This window comes from Heterocephalus glaber, unplaced genomic scaffold, assembly GCF_053883595.1.
Source record: "Heterocephalus glaber isolate CG9 unplaced genomic scaffold, H.glaber_assembly_v1.0 deba00001097, whole genome shotgun sequence".
Classification (NCBI taxonomy): domain Eukaryota; kingdom Metazoa; phylum Chordata; class Mammalia; order Rodentia; family Bathyergidae; genus Heterocephalus; species Heterocephalus glaber.
Genome location: NW_028258191.1, coordinates 102,052 through 108,051, shown reverse-complemented (window position 1 = coordinate 108,051; position 6,000 = coordinate 102,052).

The window sequence follows — 6,000 nt, the reverse complement described above, 5'->3', positions numbered from 1 at the left end:
TAGTGTCTGTTGTGAAATTTTACATTTCTAATTGCATTTATACGGATCTTTTCTTTCCTTTTTTGAGTAAGATTGACTAAAGAGCTATCTATTTGGTTTATTCTTTCAAAGAACTAGTTCTTTGGCTCATTAATTCTTTGTGTTGTTTTTAAATTTCAACTTCATTAATTTCTTCTCTGATCTTTGTAATTTCCTTTTTTGTACTAGTTTTAGATCTGGATTATTCTTATTTTTCTAGGACCTTGAGGTGCATCATTAGGTCATTAACTTGGGCTTGGTCTGTTTTTCTGGTGTAGTCATACAGCTATAAACGTCCCTCTTAAGAGTGTTTTCATTGTGTTCCATTGATTCTGGTATGTTGTACTGACATTTTCATTTGATTCTAGGAACTGTCTTATTTGTTCCTTGATTTCTTCTGTGACTCACTGATCTTCAAGAATATATATATATATATATATATATATATATATATACACATATATACACACATTTTTTTTTTTTGGTACCAGGGATCAAACTTGGGTCCTTGTGCTTTCGAGGCAGGTGGTGGAACCACTGAGCTAAACCCCCGGCCAAGAGTATATGTTTTAATTTCCATATGGTTGGATAATTTCTGCAGTTTCTTGTGTCTTGGATTTGTAGCCTCATTGCACTATGATCTGATAATATGGATGGGATAACTTCAATTATTTTGTATGTATGGGCTATTATGTCGTCTACTTTGAAGAATGTTCCATGTGCTGTGAAGAATGTGTATGCTGTTTTTGTTGGGTAGACCATGGTAGATATAGTAAGTTCCCAACTTACAAATGAGCTCCAATCCAAGAGAATTGTTCATGAAGTCATTTTTGTTTGTAAGTCAACAATGTGCATCTTAGACAGTACACTGGTGAAAATTCTCAACTCAAATGTTCGTAACTTCGGGATTTACAGTATCTATTAAGTCCATATGTTTGAAGATATGGTTCAAGTCTGATATTTCTTTGTTGATTTTTGTCTAGTCGATCTATTTGTGATAGTGGCTTATTAAGGTGCCTCACTATAATTGTGTTGATGTTTATCTGATCTTTTGTCCAGAAGTGTTTGTTTTATGAAGTTGGGTGCTCTAGTGTTCAATGCACATGTATTTATAATTGTTATCTCTTCTTATTGAATTATTCCCTTACTAAATATATAGCAAACTTACTTGCTTCTTCTGATCAATTTTGGCTTGAAGTTCATTTTGTCTAAAAATAGGATAGCCATTCCTTTTTGCTCTGGGGTTCCCATTGCATGCATCCTTTGAATTTTAGTCTATGAATCTCTTTTTGGATCAAATATGTCTCTTTTATGCAGCATACCATTACGTTTTGTTCACCCTTTCAAACTGTGTCTTTTGATTGGGGAGTTGAAACCATTCACTTTGAGAGCTATTACTGAAAGGCACTGACTTATTCCTCTCATACAGTATCATTCTGCTGCTGATTCTTTTTTATCCCTCTGCTTAACTGCAGACTTTTGGCATTGTTGGCTTCATTGCCTCTTTGTAGGATATCCCTGAGAATGTTTTTGCATATTAATTTAGTTCTCATGAATTTCTAAAAGTGTTCTTTGCAATGGAAAGACTTTATTTCCCCATCAATTTTGAAAGACTTTTGCAGGTTGTATCAGTCTGGGTTGGAGGTTGTTTTCTTTTAGGGGTTGAAACACTTTACTCCAAGCTCTCTTAGCCTTCAAGGTTTGTGCTGGGAAGTTCACAGTGATTTTAATTATCTTTACAAGTGGTTTGTTGCTTTTCTCCAAAAATAGAGTCAATTTTTAAGATTCTGTCTTTGGGTTGAACTTCTGGGATTTTGTCTATGATGTGTCATGGAGAAGTTTTTATCATGTTTACTTGAAGTTTTGTATTCTTCATTTATCTGTAGTTAAATTCTTTCCCCATACTTGGAAGTTTTAGCTATTATTATTTTTGTTTCTTTGTTTGTTTTGGTGCCTGGATCAAACTCGGGTCCTTGTGCTTGCAAGGGAGGCGCTGGAACCACTGAGCTAAATCCCCGGCTTTTGCTATTATTTTTGTAAACCAGCTTTTTAAGGCCATTCATGCTGTCTTCTGATTTTTCACTAATTCCAATTAATTTTAAATTAGTCTTTTTTGCATCATTTAGTAGCTATTGGATCTATTGTCCATGTTCTCTTATTGTTTTTAAGTTACCTCTGAGAATATGGTCACCTGGATCAGCCCTTTCTAGTTCTGAAACTCTGTTTCATGTTCGTCACTTCTGCTGCTCATACTTTCAGTAGAATTTTTGTCTCCTGGATTTCTATTTGGTAGCTTTTCAAGGACTTTTAATTCTTTGCTAAACTGATCTTTTAGCTTTTCAAGGACTTTTAATTCTTTGCTAAACTTGTCTTTCATATTTTGAATCATTTTGTTTAGCTTGGCTAGCTTTTTATAAGTGTCTTTTTTGAGCTCATTGAGCACCTTATTGATCTGTTTCTTTCTATCTCCTCTTACCTCACTTCATATAATTCAGATTTTTTTTCCTTCTCATCAATGCCCTGTGGATCAGCTTTGGAGGAGTTGCGAGATTTGGGCGGCATTTTGTTGCCTCAGTTTCTTTTAGGTTTGTGTGTGTGTGTGTGTGTGTGTGTGTGCGCGCGCGCGTGCGTGCATGGGTCAATTACAGTGCAAAGACTTTGTTGCTAGTATGGAGATCTCTTTAGTTAGTGTCTGCTTTCCAGTGATGTGCTCTAGATATAGCTATCTACAGGCCTTGGCCACTGTCCCAAGGTCTGCCCACCTTTAATCATTTGAAGAGGGGAAGGTACAGTGTAATTGGTCCAGCACTCAGTTCTCTGGAAATGAATTGCAGTATTGTTGATTACACAAAGAAAAACAACATATTGATTGGCATGCAGTAAAAACCAGTGTTGTAGTCAGGGTTTTGGCAAGGGAATACATTTAATAGAGGACACATGGTTTATAGGATTATTTTATGATATTTACCCAAAAGGTCAAATACAAAGCAGTACAAGAGATTAACTACACACTAGAGGCCCAAAGAATCCAACCAAGGGCCTGGATCCCACAGGAATGTCCTACACAAGTCCAGCTAAAGGCTTAGACTCCAAGGCAATGTCCTTCATGAGTCCAGCCAGTGGCCTAGGGCCCACGGCAATGTCTCATGCTTGTCTGTATTTTGGATCTGTACCTGGAAGGCCGAAAGGCCAGTGGTGGAATCCAGAAAACCTATGTTGGTGGGATGAAGGATTTGTGCCACTAAACTGAGGGTACTACACTAGAGTCAGGAAATGATGCTCACGGTGAAGATCAGAGCTCCCCTGACAAGAATAGCAGCCATTCCCAGTAACAGGGAGGCCCCAGACTCCTTCTCTAATGAGAACAGCCTCGTTTGCATCAGGAAAATCATTCCCAGCAAACTTCTCCTAGAAAATCAAAAGCCCACAATCCTCCTCTCCAGTTCTTTTTATGGCTATTGGCAACAATCCTCAGGTGGATCTTCCATGCCCAAACCACACTGATTCAGTTCAGCTGGGTGATACAAGCTGACCATTAGTTAATCCACCACAACCAGTTAATAGCAACAATCATGTCACCCAAGCAATAGCAACAGAATCAGCAAAAGAAGAGTCATAGTCAAACTGAATATTGACATATCATAAAAATCAATAAACTATACTACTCTACCACCCTTAACAGTAGAAATGAGATCTATAATTATAATATAGACACAAAGACAAACCAAATACAGTAAAATTTTGATTTGTAAGCATAGTTTGTTCCAGAAACATGCTTGTTATTCAAAGCACTTTTATATGAAAGTAAATTTCCCCATAAGAAATAATGGAAACTCAGATAATTTGTTCCACAAAAAAAAATTACAATACTGTATTTTAGTACAAAATAATGAAGAAAATACAGGGCCAGTGATTCAGCTCAGTGGTTCTGGCACCTGCCTCACAAGTGCAAGATCCCGAGTTCAATTCCCGGTACCTTCCCCCCAAAAAAGTCATACAGGGCCGGGGATTTAGCCCAGTGATTCCGCCACCTGCCTCAAAAGCACATGGTCCCGAGTTTGATCCCCGATACCAAAAAAAACCACAAGAGTTAAAAATCTTAGGGCCGGGGATTTAGCTCAGTGGTTTCGCCGCCTGCTGTGCAAGCTCAAGGACCTAAGTTCGATACCCAGTACCAAAAAAATAAAATAAAAATAAAAAATGAAAGTCATACATGACTGGCCTGGTTTCTCATCATGGAAGGCAGGACCACTGTGTCCTTCTTGGCTCAAGTTTAAACTTCTCGGGGATGCCTACGTTTAGCCTGCACCCTCTCTGTGACTGTCTCTTTGGCCATCTCCCACCCAGTCACTATGGTAAGGTGACCCAAGTAACCCTAAAGTGTAGTTGTTCTATAGCTCAGTCCTTATTTTTTAAATTTTTTTGGTTTTGGGGATCGAGGGGGTCTTTGCGCTTGCACAGCAGGCAGTGAAACCACTGAGCTAAATCCCCGGCCCTATAGCACAGTCTTTAACAGTCAACTCGGGCCGGGGATTTGGCTCAGTGGTTCCGCTGCCTGCCTTGCAAGTGGAAGGACCCGAGTTCAATCCCCGGTACCAAAAAACCCCACAAAAAACCAGTCAACCCAACAGTCCCCCAAATGACTCTTCATTAAACCCTCTCAAATGTGGCTGTTATGGCTTGTGTTTATTTATTTTGAGATAGGGTCTCACTATGTAGTTCAGGGTGACCTTGAACTCACTTTGTAGCTCAAGCTGGCCTTGAACTTATGGTGATCCTCCTGCCTCAGCCTCCCAGGTACTGGGATGGCTTGCATCTAGTTGTCCCCCCAAAGCCCAATGCAGTCATAGGTTGGGAGTTTCCAAGGTGGCTGGATTAGCGGGTGTGAATGTGGATTAAGGGTGTTATACTGGAGGTGGGTGGATAATGGAAGTTTATGCTGGTTACAGGTGGCACCAATCAATAGTCTTGTAGCCTGGATGGAATATGAAGGGACAGAAAGAAGGCAGGCTCGCTGCTGCTACTTACTGCTTTTGCTGCTGCTTGCTGCTTGTTGATTTCTACTTGCCATGCCATGGACTGTTTCTCCTCTGCAAGACCCTTCTGCCATGAGTTTGAACCAGCCAACTATGGACTGAAACAAACTGTGAGCTGAAATAAACTCTTCTTTCTTTGACTTTTGGTATTGGATATTTTGCCTCAGCAATTAAAAAAAAAACTAAGATAATGACCTGCTGTAATGAATTTCTTCTCCAACTCTAACTAGCAATGTGGAAAGAGTCACTTTTAGACTAAAACCCCACACTGTTTTACAGTTTACAATAACTATGGGTTTTGGGGGGCTAGTGCTGCTAGCCAGGTCTGTTATTTCTCCCTGGAGTTGCTGACTTCTATGGGCTTACCTTGTGTTAGTGGAGGCAAGTCCTCTTTCCTTGGAGCCAGGTTTAGCTTTCCAGACTGCTTTGTTTGTTTTCTCTGTGTTGTGCTCCATTTCTCCAGCTTCTCTGTAGTTTCTAGTTTTCCTGTCAGTTCCCTTCCGATTCTTGGAGATCTATTTCTTTTTTTCCTTCACCAAGTTATTACTTCTAAGTGTCTTGATTCCACAAAGAGAGGCTATATTTTGCTGCCAGTGTGTAGTTTGGTATTTTTAATCACTCTTTATCAATATTATTTATAAAATTTGTTAGTGATGTTTGGGAATAAAACTCAGGTCCTTGCAAATGCCAGGGTAGTGCTCTATCGTTGAGCTATACCCCTATTCCCTTATCATGTGTATTAATTATTATCTTTCTCCCTCTACCAGAACATTTTGTTTACTTGGTTCTCTGGTGTTTGCCAAGGGTCTAAAATAGTGTTTGGTATATGATTTTTTATTGAATTTAACTGGTTGGTGGTCATTGTCTCTCATATGTAAAGTAACAACTGTGGTTGTTTTCCCTTGAAATAGTAAAACAAAAATACAATTATATAAATAAAATATCC